The sequence below is a fragment of the Porites lutea genome, chromosome 14 (assembly GCF_958299795.1).
Source record: "Porites lutea chromosome 14, jaPorLute2.1, whole genome shotgun sequence".
Taxonomy (NCBI): Eukaryota; Metazoa; Cnidaria; class Anthozoa; order Scleractinia; family Poritidae; genus Porites; species Porites lutea.
In genome coordinates this window covers 1,558,866-1,579,705 of record NC_133214.1, presented here as the reverse complement: position 1 = coordinate 1,579,705, position 20,840 = coordinate 1,558,866, and the positions used below count along the sequence as shown (strand labels likewise).

The 20,840-nt window shown below is 37.6% G+C and overlaps 1 protein-coding gene across 1 annotated transcript in view; it reads left to right on the top strand.

Annotated features, from left to right (window-relative positions):
- The window catches only part of LOC140924093 (band 3 anion transport protein-like), a 59,500-nt gene extending 46,105 nt beyond the window's left edge, over positions 1 to 13,395 (top strand). Inside the window, exon 16 of the mRNA XM_073374092.1 lies at positions 13,385 to 13,395. The gene's annotated coding sequence lies outside the window, so the exon portion shown is untranslated. The remainder of the gene's footprint in view (positions 1 to 13,384) is intronic.
- Positions 13,396 to 20,840: the final 7,445 nt, after the last annotated feature.

Below are 20,840 nucleotides of genomic sequence, written 5' to 3'. Positions count from 1 at the left end.
CTTGGATTTTTGTCAAAAATTGGCATTTTCTTCAAAAAAAGTTTTTCTTTTCAAAATGCCAAGATATAAAGTTTGATGATGTTTTAAGTAGGAAACAAGGCTTTTAAGAGCACAAAAATGTGATTTTATCTTAGTCGAAAAATTGGCATTTTTCCAAAGGGAATTGGCATGTTCTTCAGAAGTTGTTTTTCTTTTGAAAATGCCAAAATATATAGTTTGATGATGTTTTAAAAAGAAAACACAGCTTTTTAGACCATAAAATGGTCATTTTAACTTAGTCGAAAAATTACCATTTTTCCAAAGGGGTTAACCCACAGTTTCGGTCAAAAATTGGCATTTTCTTTAAAAGTTTCTTTTCTTTTCAAAACACCAGGATATCTAGTATGATCATGTTTTAAATAAAAAACAAGGCTTTTTAGACCATAAAAATGTCATTTTAACTTAGTCGAAAACTTGCCATTTTTCCAAAGGGATTATCCCACAGTTTCGGTCAAAAATTGGCATTTTCTTTAAAAGTTTCTTTTCTTTTCAAAACACCAGGATATCTAGTATGATCATGTTTTAAATAAAAAACAAGGCTTTTTAGACCATAAAAATGTCATTTTAACTTAGTCGAAAACTTGCCATTTTTCCAAAGGGATTATCCCACCGGTTTGGTCAAAAATTGGCATTTTCTTCAAAAGTTGTTTTCCTTTTTCAAAATGCAAAGATATATAGTTTGATGATGTTTTGAATAGGAAAAAGGCTTTTTAGACTACAAAAATGTGATTTTATCTTAGTCGCAATGTTTGCATTTTTCAAAAGGGGTTAACCCATGGTTTTTTTCAAACCTTGGCATTTTCTTCAAAAGAAGTTTTTCTATTCAAAACCCCAAGATAGATAGTTTGATGATGTTTTAAATAGGAAACAAGGCTTTTTAGACCACAAAAATGCGAGTTTACCTTAGTCGAAAACTTGGCATTTTTCCAAAAGGGTTATCCCAAGGTTCTGGCATAAAAATTGGCATTTTCTTCAAAAGTTGTTTTTCTTTCCAAAATACCAAGATAAATAGTTTGATGCTGTTTTAAATAGAAAACAAGGCTTTTTAGGCCATAAGAATGTCATTTTCACTTAGTCGAAAAATTGCCATTTTGCCATTGTGGTGAACCCTTGGTTTTTGTGAAAAATTGGCATTTTCTTGAAAAGAAGTGTTTCTTTCCAAAACGCCAAAATATATATTTTGATGATGTTTTAAATAGCAAAGAAGGCTTTTTAGACCCAGTGTTCCAGCCAGAGCGCGCCATTGCCCAAATCCCGCAAAAGATCGAGAGATGGCCCCCACCAAAAGCGTTGAAGGGCCATTATGGCCCTTTCCTTTTTTAATTGCCTGGGCAACTTAGTTGAAAAAGTGGCATTTTTCCAAAGGGGTTATGGGTTTATAACCCATGGTTTTGGTCAAAAATTGTCATTTTGCCTCAAAAGTTGTTTTTTGTTTTTAAAACACCAAGATGTATAGTTTAAGATGTTTTAAATAGGAAACAAGGGTTTTTAGACCATAAAAACTTCATTTTAACTTAGTTGAAAAATTGCCATTTTTCCAAAGGGGTTAACCCATGGTTTTGGTCAAAAATTGGCATTTTCTTCAAAAGTTGTTTTTCTTTTCAAAACGCTTAGATAAATAGTTTGATGATGTTTCAGACAGGAAACAAAACCACAAAACTGTCATTTTAAGTTAGTTGAAAAATTGGCATTTCTTCAAAGGGGTTCACCCATGACTATGGTCAAAATTTGACTATCAGCCAAACCCAGGGCTGAAACTTTCTTGGTCGCCCAGTTCAACATTAAGTGGCCCTGGATTTTCAGTTTATTCAAGGGAAAGAGGAATGTGCGTTAAATGGATTTTCAGCCATGGTCTCCCTTTTGTCTAACTGTTTTGAAATGTTTGTGATCTTTTTTTTTTTCGTAACTACTGTTCGATTCCTGCGCATCTTCCTTATCTGGTGTTATTTTAATGTGAGGGGGCCCACATTTAGAGAGACATTTTCACATTTTGCCAGTCTTTTCCAGTTGACTTCCAAAGCTGTTCACACATGGGAGCCAAGGAATCCGCAGTGACAAAAGCAGACAGCAAGATACTATGGGTAAGACTTGAGTCATGTGAAAAAAATCAAAATAGCATCTCACGGATTGGTTTAGAATTATTTAGGGTTTAATCTTTTTCTATTCAAAACTATAAAATGCTCATAGGACTCGGAGAAATTAGATTCAGCGCAAAGAAAGAAAGGTAGTCCAACTAAACAACTTGTCATTTTATTTATATTTTAAGTTTGTACTTGCAAGTTGTGATGTAAGCTTACATCGGGCTGAATTCCAATTAATATTTTTTTCAACGTAGTCCATGGTCAATCACAGTTTTTCATGCCCGGCTACATTTTAAGTCACCACTGGCCACCTGGCGAACCGCAAAGTTTCAGCCCTACAAACCCGTCAATTCCAGTGTGATTTTCAATGTTTAATACTAACAATCATTCAAAAATATTCATTACTTCTAAAGCAAATGCAAAAAAACAAACAAACCAACAAAAAAAGGTTGCAATACACAATTGAATAGAAATAACAAAAACTAACCTGGCTAAAGAATTACCACATGTCAAAAAACAGAGCCATTTCGTCACTCCTCATGAATGCAAACACCTGACAGTAAGCAAGAAAATCGTTCAAATTCTTGGGCCTGTTATTCAAGCCCATTTTAAATTCCAAATATTTTTGACAAATTTAATCCCTGGTCGATATAATAGTTCAAAATTTCTGAAAAAAGCGGTGGGCTTTTAAATGTAGGTGAGGTAAAAAATACCCAGAGATTTTGTTACAAACAGTTATGGTGAGTCCTGGGAGACATTTTGTGAAAAATCATTGGTGCCTGTCCATAACCAATGAGTCCAGTTAAAAAAAAAAAGCAGTCCTAAATTGAAAATACTTAGGCCTTTATGTAACTAGACAGTTAATCTGGGAACAGACACCAAAACTCTTTATTACAGTTTACTGAAATTAAAATACAGTCATCACAGAAATGACACGAACAACAAATTCTACCAAAAAATCTTAAGATTGATCGATTGATCATTCTTTGCATCCTACGGGACGCATGCCATGAATTATTTTGTATCTTAAGGGATTTTTATGCATCAGGGATGCAGGACGCAGAGGTAAAAAATATCACTGAATATTTTAAGCTCCAGAGAGGGTGGCCTCACAGCAGTGAGTGAAATACTCTGTGATGCTGATAAAATTAAAATTAATTTTGTATGAGGCCACCTTCTCGGTGCACAAAGTTCGATAGCAACCTTTGAACCAAAATAAAATAGTGGACACAACCGCACTTTCAGAACAAGTAAACAACGTAATGCAGGGAACAAACTCACCAAATTTTCCACCTGATTGTTGTAGTTATCATTAAGTCTTCGACTGCTTACTAAACAACCGCTAATTTGAATTCTGGGCCGATAACTGCTGCTGGATACTCTAGTGAGGTTCATTTTTGTTAACAGGCATGCTATCGGAACATTCCAAGGAGGTTTGTCCGTGTTGCTTGCAAAAGCCCTGTTTAGAAGATGTAGAAGTCTTTGAAAACCGATGACAAAGAAGAAGATAAGCAGCTAGAGCTTTTAGAGTCAAGAATTGGACTCAATTTTGTTTTGTTACCCAAAGATACTTGGTTATAAGATGCACCTCAAAATTAAAACAGATTTAGTGCCATCAAGCAAACTTTTGTTGAAAAACTGCTGCGCCTTATGAGTGAAAAAATACGGTAGCTTTTATTCAAAAATTAATGTTATTTCATTTTGTTAATTTAAGAAGTTGTGATCCCATACCAACCAACTGTTGTCACACAACACCTCACATGTTTGCGAGCCCTTACAATCCTTCTGTTGAACGACCTTGTAACACAACACCTCACACATGTTCTTGTTATTAGAGACCCTTAGATTCTAAGACAAGAATGACTATGAGATGTCCTCAATACTACATGTAAGTAGTGCGCTCGTGTGAACCAGTGTCATTTTGGCAGGAAAATGTGATAGTTGTCGTCATTCTACTACAGGTTTTTGCAACAGTGTCGAGTTTGTGGACTCAATCTATAAAGTGTCATGGGTTGTATTATTTTGTGGCTGGGAGATAGCCTAAGCTCATTCAATAAAGATAATGTATCCGTCAAATCAAAGCTTCAACATCCCCCCCCCCCTCCTGGGCATACCCTGGGCATTTGAAACCTTTGCCGTCCCGCAGAGGAGGGAATTTGATTATCAGAGTCTTCCAGGGGGTGGGGAATTTGAACTGCCCTATTGACTTCACGTGAAATCTCTGGCATGGCGAACAATCATGGGGGACGCGGTGTTAGAGGATTTTCATGGAAAAGATTGTGCCTTTGCGGCCAATTGGTTACGAGGAAAGGGCTTAAACAAGCCTAATGTGCCGTATTTGAAGGTATTTAAATTTTAAGATTTTTAATTTTGGGTTCAAGGTTTTGAATATATGAATGTATTGAGTTGTGTTTACAATGAAATAAAATACCTATACCAGCGATTCAATTCAACAATAAAAAGCTCAACAGAGGTCAATTACTTTGACCTGCCGCAAGTATGTTAATTAATAAGGTGAGTGATGATGCAGTTCAGTGAAATGGTCATGATATAGTTATCTCAATAAGTGGGATTTTTTTTAAAGGCATGACACACGAAGAAAAGCTGAGCATTCAGTGACCTTGTAGCAGCGATTTCCGTTGCTTTGCATGAAACTTTTGTTCGTAGTATATACGCTAACAGAGTTTCTCAGTTTTTGTTATATTGAATGCAAATTATTTGCATATTTATATAAAGATTTTTTTCGACAACTTAAGGCATTTCTGCCATCCTTCTGTCATTTATGTGCCTGTGAAATGTCCCCGGGGTGGGGGCATTTGATCACCTGAATGGACCCTAGTGTGGGGCATTTGAACGGCATTTTGGCCAGGGTAGGGGAGAGTTTTAACAATAATTTTCAAAAAAGTCAAATGCCCAGGGGGTTGCCCTGGTGGGGGGGGGATGTTGAAGCTTCAATTTGACCAATACATAACAGTGCTTATTTGTTTGGTGAAGAAAAAGATGTACAATGAAGCTACTCAGGTAGCCTCCCCGCAGACGTCCTTTGGGGTTCGTTTGTCACGCATTCAATGAATGCATGACAAACGAACCCCAAAGGACGTCTGCAGGGAGGCTAGCTATTCCGGGTGTTTATTAAATGTGAGTATGTGAAAAAACTTTAAGTGAAATTTCGTACTCGTAGTTGTTCTTTACCGAGAATTTAAAGCTCTCTATTATTATAATATAATATTGCCTAAACAGGGGTCTTTTTTGCATGAGCATGCGCACTAAGACTTGATAAAGAGCATGCAACCAGTCACAGCGACCATGGTGTATAGTCATAGGAACCAAATTCTTCACTTTGAAAGTTTGCTTGAGATTCAAATGGTAGCAGGAACTTAGGAAAGACCTTTGTTGTACAAAATAAGTTAAGATCTGGTGATTTAAAGTGGATGTCTGACAGGAACATGGCTGCTTGTTGTTGTTCGCGCTCGACTCACGTCTTATTCCCCTTCGAGAACCGCAAAGTTTGGCATAGAATGTATTGCTGATGGGAAGCTATTGAGCAGAATGTTCCTTACTTAGTATTTGTCTATAAATCGGAATCCATGTAAATTAGTTTCTCAATGCCATGGAGGATTTCTGTCAACAATTTGAAAATTTGGATAGCTGATTAGCCATATTTCAGGAGTGGATTAATAACCATTAGTGGGCGACCTCAGGGGGGGTACTCAGGATTTCAAGTGACGGGGATGATCGAATGGAGCCAAAAGTCAAGACCCAAAAAAATCCTTAGGGCTTCCAGCAAAACCCAAAAAAATCCCTGGACTGAAAATTAACCTCCAAAAAATCCAATGCCGATTTTTTGGCCCTTGAAAGTTCCAGAAAGGGGTAATGCTATAACACCAAGAAAAACATTGGAAATTGAACACTGGTGTTTGTTTATTCATCATACCATCTGAATATATCCTTCCCCACATAACAATGCAGACTGTTGTATAACACGTGCAATGTAAAGCGACACCTAAGTTAACTATTAAACAACAGCAAAACATGTTTGTTTGTACTTTATTCGCAGAACTACGCAGCCAGGGCACTACCGATTCTTTTTAATACCCCCAAAAAATCCCTATTCAAATCAAGCTACCCAAAATATGCTTGCCAAATTTTCGTCCCCAAAAAAATCCCAGAATCGAAAATTCCAACCCCCAAAAAATCCTTTGATTTTCCCTGCCACTTGAAATCCCGAGTACCCCGCTGGGTGGGCGACTGCCATGCCGTTATCAGTTGGAATAGAAAGTTGTTCCCTTAAGTATTTTAGTGATACAAAGTTTGTTTATCGGAAAATTGTAGAACTTCTTGTTGTTGTGTCGACTAACATTGTAACGCATCTTTTACAGGAATTTGCTTTTCGCCAGAACTTGACAGCTCTGATAATTGTTAACTTATGGTCGGCATCACATGTTTACTGTACTTCTTGGGAAACCTAACCCTTTGTTTCATCAAAATCGTCCACAAGATTTGACTTTAATTTCGGTCCTATTGAATGCAGTTTTGACTGTGTCTTATTGATATTCATTTTTTTTATTGTTCGAGACATACAGAGTGACTACCACCAACATCTCACCAGGTAACTAATCTACGTCTTGTGTACCCTTAATTTTGTAGCTTTAAAGTGCTGGGAAAATTGTAGAACACTATAATAATTCACTGCTGAACTGAACACCCGGCTTTTGCGTACCTTCGAACCCACTTGCTGAAATTTGCTATGTTTTTTTTTTTAATATTTGTGTTCCTTTCCCATTTCAAAACAAAGAAAAGTGAAAGTGTTTATTTACATCAACAAAATTCGGCACTTTGTTTAGACTTTGATGAGGTCAGTGCAAAATCCTACAAGGACTACATATAAGGTTGCCAATGCTGTCGTCAAGGTTAAGTCAGGAGATGAAATTTGATAGTAGCTCATGGTATGTTAAAGCCGGCCTACTTTGCTTTTGTTAAGACCATGTTAGAGTTTTTTTGCAAACTACACATTTTGTTAAATCACGAGCAGTTTCGCCACGACCAACAAGCAAAATAAAATAATTGCAATGATAGCCTTGAGATGCGCCATTTTGATGGCTTGTTCAACAGTTGCTCATGCAAAAAAGACCCCTGTTAATTGCTTATAGTATACTAAATTGAGCATGGGCTGCCTGTGGTCATTCAAGCTTATGCCCATTTGTCATTAGCGAATTAACTGTTTGAAAATTGTGGCTCACCTGCGGTACTTAACGTATGGAGTTGCTTTGGTCCAAGTTGACAGTAGTTAAGCTTTCTGTATTAAGACTTTAGCGTCACTCTCAGGCAAAAGGAATCGCATATTAATTTCTTCTAAATCTTGTAAATCTGGTCGGTTTGATACCAACAACCTGTAACATATTGCATGAGTAGAATGTGATTCCAAACAAAACTTATCACCCAAAATATCAAAGGGACGTACATGGACGTACTGTCAACAACTTCTGTGTAGTTTTTACCTTTAAAGCCACAATAAAGAGTTTAGAACCGACTGTGGTTTATTTCCAAGCGAGAATAGCCGTGATGGACTCCGTCATCGTTGATCTTCTAGGAATACACGGAAATTTTGATCAGCGGTAAAATGTTAACGCCAAAAAAAGCGCGCCAAATCATCGGAAGACGGGGAAGGGGAGGGAGGGGTGCTTTCCATTTTGCCAAAACAACCAGTTAGAAACCAGTGGGATTATCAAGGGAAAATGGAAAGTTCCCAATCGAATCAAGCGATCCATTTACATTTCGACCGAGATTTTGACTACTGCTTAGCAAAATAGGACTGGAAACGAGAATTTTTGAAAATGGAATGGCAATTTTCGGTCGGGCCGGACCGAGCGGTCAAAGAGTACCACTTTGACCGAAAAATTTCCACCTGGACCTAACCGTTTCATTTACGCTTGGACCGAAATTTCCGGAGCTTTTGACATGACCTCAACCAGGTGGGAGTCCAGCGGTTTTTAGTGAAAGCAAGGGTTTTGCTGGGGTGCTCAGTCTCGCGGGCACATGAATGTTTTCCCGGTCAAAAAATCAGCGCTAAATGTACTAAAAAGTAGCTCCTAGGGACTAGTGGGTGGGGACATATCAAGTTGAAAATTTCAAAATAGAAAATAAGCAGATAAAACATGCTCACAATAATTTATTTGTAGAAATAATGAACAGTAAAGGACAAGAAAATTGGAGAAACTTGGTCACGCGGTACAAATTTGCGTTTGTCGTTTGACGTAAACGTGGATTTAAAGAGTGTTAGAGTTTATTAACCAGGCCCCAGTTGTTTAGTAGGTGGATAGTGCTGTCTGCTAGATATATCTCTATCCAACGGATAGGGCAAATGGTTTCCCTTACACTTATCCGCTGGATAGTGATTTATCCGCTGGATAGCGCTATCCCGCTTTTGAACAACTGGGGCAGCTCGGTTAAAGTTGATCAAGAATCACTCACAAAAAAACTGAATACATTTAACAAATTAATTCCAAGACTGAAGAAAAACCGAGAAAGACCTAGTTCAATAAATAAAACACAAAGAAATGCAAACAAGAAAAAAAAACTTGTTTAATAAATACATATATAACTCTTCAGCAAACAGCAATGCAGTGTCTTATTTACTTGCTGGTTAACATTAAAGCTAAACCGAACTAAACTTCGCATACTGCAGTTCAATGTAGATACAACTATCCACACAAGAAATTCCCGCTCAAATCTTATGTATTTGAGACCTGGTATCAACTTGAAGAAAATGATCACTTTTGTAACGGCAAAGTCTTTGAAAACTACCCCAAATAGAAAATAGAATCTCGCTTTAGTACAACCCCGCCAGGTGAATTCTTTGCTTATATAGGTCATTTATAAGAAAAAATTTCCCACTTAATCGTCCATTCGTTAGTTCTCTTTCTCTGATTTTGTATCTTTGTTGTTTCCAGCAGTAAAGGCACGAGAAATGAATGCCGTGCAAAGGATGCCACGACAGGGTTCCTAAACAGAAAAGAACTTCGCATTTCAGTGTCCTTTACATACTCACGTTAATACTCGGTTAGTCCGGAGGAATTGCGTTGTATTATTGACCGTATTTTCCAGGAGAAAGTTGTAGTTTTCTTTTCTTTTCAGTTTTAATTTTCGCTGGCCAAAGAGTAGGAGGGAGGAGGGCAGTGGCCCACCCAGTTATCGGCTGTCATTTTGTGTGGTTTGTCCCTAGTACTACGATCTTCCTGGCGAAAGTAGTTTACATGCTAGTACCAGGATTTTCCTACCTCTCAGTTACGAATAATACTATAAAAATCCTAGTGCTTGGGACAAGTACCATAAACCCTTGGCCATGTAAACCGAAAGCTGAAAACCTATGGCGCTAGGATCATCCGCCCTTCTAAGATCTTCCTGGTGCTGGGATCTTCCTAATACTTTGTAAACAGACCGTTTGATAACACATCATTTAAATTTTCTGTTTCAAGGCAATCTTCACTGGCGCTTCACTAGCTTATAACGTCTTGTGCTTATATGCACCCTTTTTCATGTTACATTCTTTTCACGTTAAATGAACTCACCAAGCTAGCCTGCTTCCGATGCATGTGTGAACGACAGCGCTTACGTAGAGGCCATTCATAGGTTAAACCACCGTTGAAGTCTCGAAATCTTTATCTGGTTTGTTTGCAAATTTTTAAATTATCATTACAACTGCAAAGACAATCTGCAGGGCTGATATCGTTTAAACTGATCTTTTCAATTTACGTCAGTATATATATACTCCGTTGATATATACTGCACGTAAGCAAGTTAAAGTGATCAAGGGGCAAAGAGGGAAACTGATCAAGAATTTATTTTAATTTCAACGTGCCAACTTCTTTCAACTGCTTAAAGTGTTTTTTTAATCATTTACAATTAGTTTCTACTATTTACAGTGGTGCTTTTTAACTATGTACAGGTTTTTTTTAAAAAATTATTTACATTATTTACTTTTTTTACACTATTTACATCTCACAGTTGATCTCAGTCGTCAGACGAGGAGGATCGATAAAATTGAAATCGAGCTGCATTCCCTGATATAAAGAAAAGAAAAGCATTTAATATAACCATGAATAATACAACAACCATGGAAGTCTCTTAACAATCGGTGCATACTCAAGAAACATCGTTAGGCATACAGTCTCAAAATAACTGCTCAACGCTAATGTTCAGTTAGGATAAAAATAACAATGACTATAATAATAACAATTAAGATAATGTTTATGATTAAATGATGATTGCGTGCGCTGATGACGAAGAGTGATGACGATGACTTGCTGGCTTAGTTTCATAGTTAAGCAAAGCGCCCAGTTTATTTTGTGGAGCTAATTTAATTACATACAGTAGAAATCAGAAATACAACTGTATATGGGGTCTAAAAATAAGTGTACGTAAAAGACCTAAGACATAAAATACTGCCGGAGCAATTGAGGTGTGTAAGGTGCCCGGGGGGGGGGCACTTGGGTATTTTTTGGGTGGGTATGTGCCGCCCGGGACTCAAAATTGGCACCCCGTTCTAAAAAAAATTCCCCCTAAAATTGATACCCCGTTCTACAAATGGGCCAATTTTTTATACCCCGTTCTAGAATTCGCCCTGAAACTGATACCCCGTTCTAGAAATGGGCCAATTTTTAATACTCCGTTCTAGGGTGCAACAAGAGTTCAACAATTTGCTTGTTAACGCATTGAACCGTATTTTTAAAAGCAATCTGTCCTTGAATAATTTTAAATGGCTGCTTACAAAACTGGAGCTTTCGCGCGTTCGAAATATTATACCCCGTTCTAGAAAACGCCTCTGAAATGGATGCCCCGTTCTAAATCAGGAGCTCCAAATTCACGACCCCGTTGGGCGGCACATACCCGTATAGGTAATGTATGGGAGTACCCCCCCCCCCCCCCCCGGGGTAAGGTGACAAGATTGGTGTTAGAGTTTCTTCCCGGATGAATTGACTTCATTGTGACTTCTAGAAAATTGCCCTAATCCCAATGGGAAGGACTGCCAAACTTTATTAACGGCAAAACGGAATATTGAGAGCTTGTTATAATTGGTGCACAAGTAATTTGACCTGATGGGCACATCAAATAGCAACGTGCTTCAATTACTTTGGATAAGTTATAATAATTATGATTGACTAGTCACAAGGACTTTAGTTGCGCGACTGGTATGCGTTTAAATGACGTGGTCCAAACAAATGCTTTATTTCTATTTTATTTTATTAGCTTTGCCCTGAAGAAACAAAAAAAAAAACACTGTAGATATGCAAATACTAGTAATAAGAACGTAACAAATATTAGGGCAGGGGCACCGCAACAGCTAAAGCCAATTACTGCGGACCCAGAACTACTTTAAAACATGATTCCCTGGAAAACCACCATTGAAACGATAGTGTTGCGGTAGGACATTATTCAAACTATAGATGTTTTGAGTACTAACAACTCGGTGTTTCAAAAACCGTCACCACTGAGAGGCGTGCTTCGTGTTTACTAAAAATGAGCCAGTATGAAAGAGAAGTGGCGAACACTTCAGTTCTCTTTGTCACAGTTTAACTCTTTAAGCCCTAAAAGCGGTCAGCATCAAATTTCTCCTTGTAATATCAATGCTTTGTGGAACAGAGTGGTCATGAGAATTACGGACATGATCACACAAGATGAATTTGCTTGATATTTTATCAACTTCTCCCCACTACTTCTGTAGGAAATGAATAGGGGCAACAAATGAGAATTCAAATTTTGATCTCAAGGTTTAAAGATTTAAAACTGAGAAGCAAAAGAGATGAGCCAAAATATAAAATAAAAGGGCACTCGATTGAAGACTTACTTTCCTCCTCGTCTTTCTTCCTTCTTTCTTCCCACCTCTTCTCTAATTTTCTCTCCTTAAATATAGGGAAAACAGGTTTGTTAATATCTATATAGTTTAGTTGGTATTATGGGCAAACTGTCTTTGAGTCAATGAACAAACTTTTGTGAACTTCTTATCTTGTTTGGGCAAAAAATACAGATGATTGTAGCTAACTGACTAAATAGAGATCACTATAGTCATCACAACGATGTGCGATTTACTCTGTTAATTCCGCAAGTCCCCATAAAGAATACTTCATCGCAGGTTAATATGATATAGGGTCTAGTACATTGTAAAGGGTAGCAAAATTAATAATATTAGTAATATTTAATACTTATATTGCGCTTTTTCTATAAAAATACTCAAAAGCGCATAAAAATTCCACTGAAACAGGTCTGATATTGGCTAAGGTTCCCAGGCTCCCAGCGGCGCATTACTAAAGTACCTTCCCCGGGCTACATGGACAGATTCGCAGTGATAATAATGATTGAGCCGAACGAGGACCCGTGTCTTACCCTTGCCTTTAACTTTCTTCTTTTTGTCCTGTTCAGACTTGTATCGTCCTGGTGTCCCATCTGCGAAATAATTCCAGTAGAAATCGGTTAATACAAAAAGGAGAACGTAAAAAGAAACAAGTAGCTGCCCTTGTTTTCCAATGAGTTACTCCAATTCCAAAAATATGCATTTGCTTGTGCGAAAGAAGAATGAAATATGAAGGAAAGGCAGTCTAAAACCGCTTTTACAATTACTCTAAATTTGAGGTCTGTGAACGTGATTCTGCTTATGTAAAACACTGTCGTAAGAGTGTTTTCTGACAAACAACTGGACAAATCCACCGACGAAGAGATGTCGGAGATGTCGTGTAATGGATATCCCGTTCGGATGAATCAACAAAAAAAAAATTCCAGGGAAACGGAGGGCGGAGAAGTGAACAGCAACAACAATAACAAATGATTATCCTGACTAATTTTCCTCAAATATATCTTTGAATTCATAATAAAAACAGCGTCTACCGGCAGAATTTCGCGGAAATAACCCTTTAAATATATTACTTTTCCCACTTAAAGTTATTGTTGCGAGCGTGGCGCAGTGGTCTAGGACGAGCCGACCTTCCATATAGATGGTCCAGGTCTACTCTACGCTGAGCCTGCCTCAGTCGCTCGCCTCTACCTTGCGAAAAACGAAGCGCCCGAGGAGGAGCTGAGGTTGACGCTGAGCTGCTTTTTCTTTGTTGTATACTTTTTCTCGCTTATATTCTTACCTCGCGAGTTTGTAACGTTAAGGTGACGCAGTTTTAAAAATATATAGTACATTCGGTCATTTCGATGGGACTGCGTGAACTCAGCGCTTGCGGTCTTCTATCTACCTTAATCCTACACGGATTTGAAAAACAGTGCAAACACTTGAGAACTGATCATCTGTAGTTTCAGATTTCTGATCCACCCAGCTTATAGCGACCCACAAGATACAAACTGCATTTGCAATCCCTCATTTGTTTGTGGCGTAAGGGCAAATCCTCAAATAATGAATAAACCTCTGTAATAAAGCACTTTTCGTAATGAATGATATTCTTTTTTCCCCAAATAGTAAACAACAACATGGAAAAAACTATGATATAACAAAACATAACAGAGCAAACAAATTCAGTTTGCCTTATCATTCTATGCATTCCATTCACGACTGAATTTTCATCGTCGAAATTTTTTTTCGTGGCATTTAAAAAGAAATCATTGTTTTTGTTTAGTACCTACCTCTTTCAACTGTCTCCTTCTTTCCCTCTTTTTCTCTTTCCTCTTCTTCCTTTTCATCTTTACTAATTAGTGATATTCAGTGATATAAATGAAGTCAAACTTAAAAAAACTGCATTTATTCGGCTTTGTAATCTTTATTATTTTAATCAAAATAGTTCTCTTGAGGGTACCACCTTTGGCTTTTCTCTTCTGTTTCTTTTTTTTCAACTCAATCTCTATTTTTCTTTTTCTTTTCCTTTGCTTATGTAATTTTCTAGCTTATCGGATGCTGAAAACTTGTATGCGTTTGGCCCTCTGTTTACCACAAAGGTTGCAAATCTCGAAAATCTGGCTAGATATGTATTAGTGAAAATATTTGTATGATTTTTATTTCTTGCTTGTTATTATTTCCTATATTAACCCTTTTTACATTTTTTCTCAGAAAAAAAATTTACATTTTTAATAAAATTGAATTAAATGGGCTCGCCTTCTCTACTACCTCTGAACCTAGTCTGTAAGTCCAATATTCAGTTTTCGCAGCAGAACACTTGATAACAGCTAGTGGCGATGAGAGTGAAATCTATAAATAATGAAGGGTCTAACTTCCCATATTAAAGTAGATTGCGATGGGACCATACAGGGAGTCTTCTTAATTAAGGTTTTACTTCAAATCTATAAACGAAATTTCCACCTTTTTCTTTCCTTGATAACGACTCCTTTCCATTTGATCTGGAATTGAAAATAACGTTGTCATCAATTATTATACGTTTAGATAAATCTTCGCTGTGTGTATTACATGAAATATGTGTGTTGCAAACTTTTGCAACATGAAATTGTACTGATCCATAGTTTCGGATATAGTTTCTGAGTTTCACGTTTGGATCAGTTAAGGTTATTAAGAAAATGCCCACCTACCCCTCCCCTAACCCAACATTTTGCCCAAAGAAAGAATTTAGTATTAACGTTGGGTTAGGGGAGGGGTAGGTGGGCAGTTTACCAGAAAACTTAAGATGGCTGAACGCAATTTTGGCAGTTTGTGCCGGAGCGTATTCATTTGCCAAATGATGGCGAGAGTAAGGTTGCAACTCACAAACTGAAACTTGGCGAGTGAAATACGAACCTCTCGTAATAAAGGACAGCTTTCTTTGTCCCTGGGAAAATCCCTTATACATTTTCTCCAAATTCAGCGCTTAATACAGACACCCATACGCGTTAATGTGGACAACGGACACTTTTTCTTGCCCAATCAACTGATTTTTATAGAAAGTCAACCTCTCTAATCCGGACACTTCATTATCAACAGTGTGCTTCAAGAGACCTTTCCTTTTAAAGGTAAAAAATTTCTTTAGGTTGACAACAAGTCGATCGATGTTACCAACACAGCACACAGGATGGGATGAATTTTAAACGTCAATTTCTATTTTGACTATTTTGACATCAACGAGGTACACCGAGAACATGCAGTTTTGATTAAGAAATATATACTGGATGACCGATTTTTGAGACTTTCCATGGACTTATTTTCAGTTGCGGAATGACGGCTTTGTGAAGGTTTTTGATGTTTAATTTGACGATGTTTGTGTCATCTTTTATTTTTTTAGTATTTTTCTCTAATCAGTCTTTGATGCTTATTTGAATGACTTAAATCAGGGGCAGCCAACGTCAATTTTCGGAAAATATCTGTTCGTAAGACAATTTGAGATCTAGAATTTTCGGAACACTTGTTGTAAAATTTCTTGTTTGCCTGTCTCTCCTAGGATTTTCGAACATCTTTAAGATGGTATAATTGCCTACTTTTAACGGATTTTTACCCTACAAAGGTCACCTAGAATTTTCGGGAGCCTTTTTTTTGGCTGAAATTTTTGAAAAGGTAAGTTTTAATCCCTATAATTTTCGGATCACTAGACTTTCAGCTACGAAATCCGAACAGATGAAAAAGTTTTAGGGGATAAAAATATGCCTATATCTACCGTTTAAATACTAAAACACGTTTAACAATGCTATGTTTAAGTGGTTTTGAACTATATTCTCGTTGGATGCCCCTGTTAAATTACTTGACCTTCTTATTACGGACACTTTCTATAGCTCCTTTAGTGTCCGCGTATGTATTAACAGGGTTTGACTGTTTTTAACACTGTTTTGTTCCATCCCTGTGAAAAGCGTACTTACTGTTTGTCTTCCTCTTGGTAGGGGTGTGCCGCCCGGGTCCCTAAATCTTGATCCTATTTCAGATCAAATAATATCATCATTCACAACAACCCGCGTTTTGAGACCTGGGGCCCTTTACTCGAAAGACCCGATAACTTTTCGGGTTCGAAATCAAATATTCACATCGAAAAATAAAGAGAAATAGCGTGGGACCTGGCTAGCAAAATATTCCATTTTGTTTCATTGACTGATAGTTTTATGATTTTAGATGCAAAACTATTGAAACCTTTATCTTTGATGTAAACGGCAACAGCTTACCGGGCCGGTTAATTATCGGGACTTTCGAGAAACGGGCTCCTGGCGCGGCCTGTAAAATTCATAGCCGTTTTCAGACATCCAATTCAAGTCATTATGTAATCAAGTACTTCGATTAGAACAGCAACAAAAATGAGATTTCTTAAATTCCATTTCCAATTCGCATATTTCTCTTTCTTTCTTACTCATTTGGCATTAAAATGATAGATATGTTCATACGCTTCGGTAATTCCCTCGAAAACCATACCCGATTTCTCCAGACCAAAATGGATAAAGTGTATGGAGAGTTTTTCACATGACGTGACGGCGGCCATAGTGGTGTCCCAAAACAATGAAACAGTGGACATGTTGGTGTCCCAAACAAATCCTGTGGTAATTGAAGTCTCTTCTTATGTAAACGCTTTTGTTTGTTCCAATGAATTTGCATAGAGGCTGGCCACGTGAGTGAAAACACTCCATGCCCGTTTTCAGACCAAAACGACACAAAAACCACACCCTTTGGGACAACACATACCTATTTAGCTTATGTAAGGGAGTACCCACGTGATCGGGATCTCACGATATCTCGATATTTCTTTTTAGCCTTATAATGCATTTGTACTTTTAACATATATATTGCCCCCTTGGCTAACCCTGCAATTTATTGCATGGCTTCCATTTCTTTATACAGTTAGGTGTACTTTAATAAGCCTATTACAATTGCTTTAGTAAATAATAAATTAAAACTGCACCTGCGACTGGGGTTCCATTCTCTCCGCTCCTTAAAAAAAAGAAATCTCACTTTAGATTATGATATACTTCATGTATTTTTTAGTTACGGTAATATTTGCGTATAACCACATACATTTTATTATGCATACGGCAATTTCACACTTTTTCTCACAAATAGTTTAATATGAATAGCATCTCGACAAGAGTCAGCTGAAGAGTGAGTCGAAACACGTTTGTATAATGAATGTATGGGGTTATACGGAAAGATTACCCTTAATCCTTCTTGCACTCAGATGGTCATTGATCGCTCACAGCTCGTGTGCAATAAAGTAATCTCCGTAACCTAAAAAGCGGCCGAGTTTAGGTAGTACAGAAAGTGTTTCGGCTATTTCATTAATCCAGACCCCTCTTATCAAACTAAATCTCAGCGAAATAAATTGAAAACGCCTTTGTCACTCGCAAATGTTATTGTAAGGTTTCGTTTAGCCGTTCGGGTAAAACAATAAAATAGCTTCAGTTTAGCAGGACGTGGGACAAAATTCTTTGGTCTATTTCAACCACAGACAAAAAAAAGTTCTAGTTACAAGTTCTAGCGGTGGTGTCATTGCATTCGGGATTATAAAGAAAAATCTAAAAACAGAACGGCTTTATGACCTGTCAGTGCTAATTTGTCTTCTTACTCACAACACGGCACGAATCATAAACAGTTAACATAAACTGAAAATCTGAGCTGCCAAGTTCAATAATTCAATAATTCAATAGTTCAATAATTGCTACAACGAGAAAATACATACCCGTACTGGAACAAGCAGCCTCGTCCATGATGTTGAGTGATCAAAATGAGCAACCTGCAACTGAAGTTTCTGATTATATGGAAGAAAGAGTTTCTTTTAATGAACTATTGACCAATCCAAAGTTGCTGAAAAACCGCGGCCGTGAAACATGAATAACATGCCTTTTTTTGCCTCTGAGGATTATGCAATGCTTCGCACTCAGAGTGATATATCATGGACCATGAACTGTAAAGTTAGATAATAGGCCTACTGATTACATACAATTGGAATAATAGGTAATTAAGAGATACCATATCACTTAGGGAATTCTATGATGATTCAGTGGTGTTTTGTAAGAAACTTTAAACTTTATACTAGGGCAACATAAAGATATTTTCCTATGCAAAGATTATTTATAAAAAGAAATTAAAAAAATGAGAGAACAGGAGGAAAAGGTGATCTGGGAACGCGGAAGAGACAAGGGAAACTTGAAAGAAAAACTGAAATGGGAACGAAACAGCGAATCGGAGAACTGGAAATGAAATTACTGCTAGAGGGCTAGGGCTGTTTTCCTGTTCTCTGTTTCCCTCTCCTTGATTTATGTTGCACGCTATTATCCATCACTGAAGGGGAATCAAATAACCTAGTGTTCTTAATTCACTTCTTGATCTTCGGCTTTCTCTAGAAAAACATGCGCTGTCGCGGCGCTCAGTCATTAGGTCAAAACATGAGGGGTACCTCAAAATCACACAACACAATCAAATTAACTGTTTTTATGTGGCGCTTGGATTTCGGATCCGTCTTCCAGGCCCGGGGGGGGGGGGGGGGTGGTATTCCGTTATATAAGCAATACCGGTATGTGCCGCCCCATTGGGTAGGGCTTTTGCGCCCTTTTGGTCTGAAAACAGATCTAGACTTTGCCCATTTTGGTCTGAAATCGGGTATGGTTTTCGAGGGAACTACGGAGTGTATGAACGTATTTACCGTTTCAATTCCAAATGAGTAAGAAAGAAAGAGACATATGTGAATTCGAGACGGATTTGAATAATTTTTTTGTTTGCGCTCTAATCTAAGTAATGAAAACATAATTTCTGTCTAAAGGCCAGGTCTGAAAACAAGTGTGGAGTTTAGAGGTCTAGTCTGAAATCGGGTGTGGAGACTACATTTTTTTGTCTGAAATCGGGTCGGGATTTGAAAAACAGGGCGGCAAACTCCCACCAAGAATTGCCAGGAGTACCGGGCTTCCAGGATAGTGCTTGGATCTTCCTCCCTCCATGTTAACAGGCCCTAGGTAACGTGATGATATTCCGATTGTTTTGATGGCTTTGTCAACGTAAGTGCAATTTATCTTGTGATTTTAATGAATCTGAGTGTAGTCGGTTCTTAAAGGTAGGCATGTTTGGGGTTAAGCGGAACTTTTTTATTTTTCCTGCATCAGAGTTTCTGTTGTGGCTGAGGTCAAGATTTTGTTGCTTTCTTTTTTGTTGACTTGTTTGACCTTACAGTTTGGCTTTACTCATTTTTTGACATTTTGGTGATAAACAAGAAATTCGTTCAAATCACTAGGTATGACGATTGAATCCGTGATCAGTAACTCCAAACGTAGCTAAATTTTAGTTATTTAGTTGTCAAAATTGGCCGTCCAATTGAGCTTAAGTCCCGGGGCGCGTTTCTCGAAAGTCCCGATAATTAACGGGCCCGGTAAGCTGTCTCCGTTTACATCAAAGATCGAGGTTTCAATAGTTTTGCATCTAACATGATAAAACTGTCAGTTAATGAAACAAAATGGAGTTGTTTTCTAGCCAGGACCCGCGCTCTTATTTTTTATATTTCGATTTGAATATTTGATTTCGGGCCCGTAAAGTTACCGGGACTTTCGAGAAACAAGCCCCATCCTTCTCATCCATGAGCATTCCACAACAGGTGATGGATTCATGATAACCGTCACGGATATAGAGACATTTTATGCCTACTTAGCCAACTACGGAGTAAGTACATCAAATATCTAATACTTTGTCATACTACACTAAATACATCTCTATATTCGTGACGGTTATCATGAATTCATTATCCCACAACAAATAACTTCTTCACAATAATCATGGAAAATAAGGAAAGAAAAAAGAAAGATACCCACACCATAACTCACAAGCAAGACTTTCTAAAAGTCCTTTACTTTTTTCCTGGTTGGTTATGCTATTTTACCTGTTTGGCGCGAAATTCACCGGTTTAAAATTTTACCGGTGACGTTATGACAATTGACCAATAAGACAGTGAGTGATATCAATCATTTTTTCCCGCAACTCGACCTCGAGTCTTCGTCGCTCGCTCGGCCGCTAGCGACCTCATGCATTGAAGCTCGCTTCGCTCACTTTTAAGAGCTTATTAGAGGTCGACCTTTTAGCAAGTCTTCACTCGAGCGAACCATCAATGGTTTCTGCAACACATTGGAAGCAAAATGTTTCAACCTCGTCCCCAGGGTCGTTTCCCCACCCATTTTTTAAGGGAAAAGCAATTGAGGTTGAAAATTATTGGATGACAACAAACTGATAAAGTCACTTCAAAAACCATTCGCACTATTTCAAACTTTACCCATCTTATTCAATTTCATTTAATTTGGCAAATCTTGGCAAAATTTTCTTTGGGACATTATCTAAAGTTATCTAAGTTTAGAAAAAGAGAGTGACAATTTTTGCTGTGTTCACCTACTCCATGAAGCGGGCTCGTGAAATTAGGAAGTTTCATGTCGTAATGGTGCAACGACGGCAAAGAAATGTACAAAATAGCGTGATGCACGTGCAAAGTTGTTGTTTGTTAATATAAACATATTATTTTTCGCCGTTCTCCTTGCTGTCGCCGTCGTCGTTGGTTTGTTGTCATCCAGAAATAACTGCTACCACGGTAACGTGACGTCACACTTCTTTTCTCTATAGTGCTGACGGAATCATTGCTTATATGATTTTTTGAGAAATTTTGGGTGATTTGTCCTTTATTTTTAATGAACAACAATTAGAACTAAATATTTAGAATTTTGGGATTGTGAAAAATTAAACTATGAAGGGGAAGACTAAGTAGACAAAGACATTCTAAGACATACTATATATAACATACTCTTTACTTTCATATATTCAAAAAATCACTCCATAAACTAATAATACTATATTGTTGTTAAAACTTG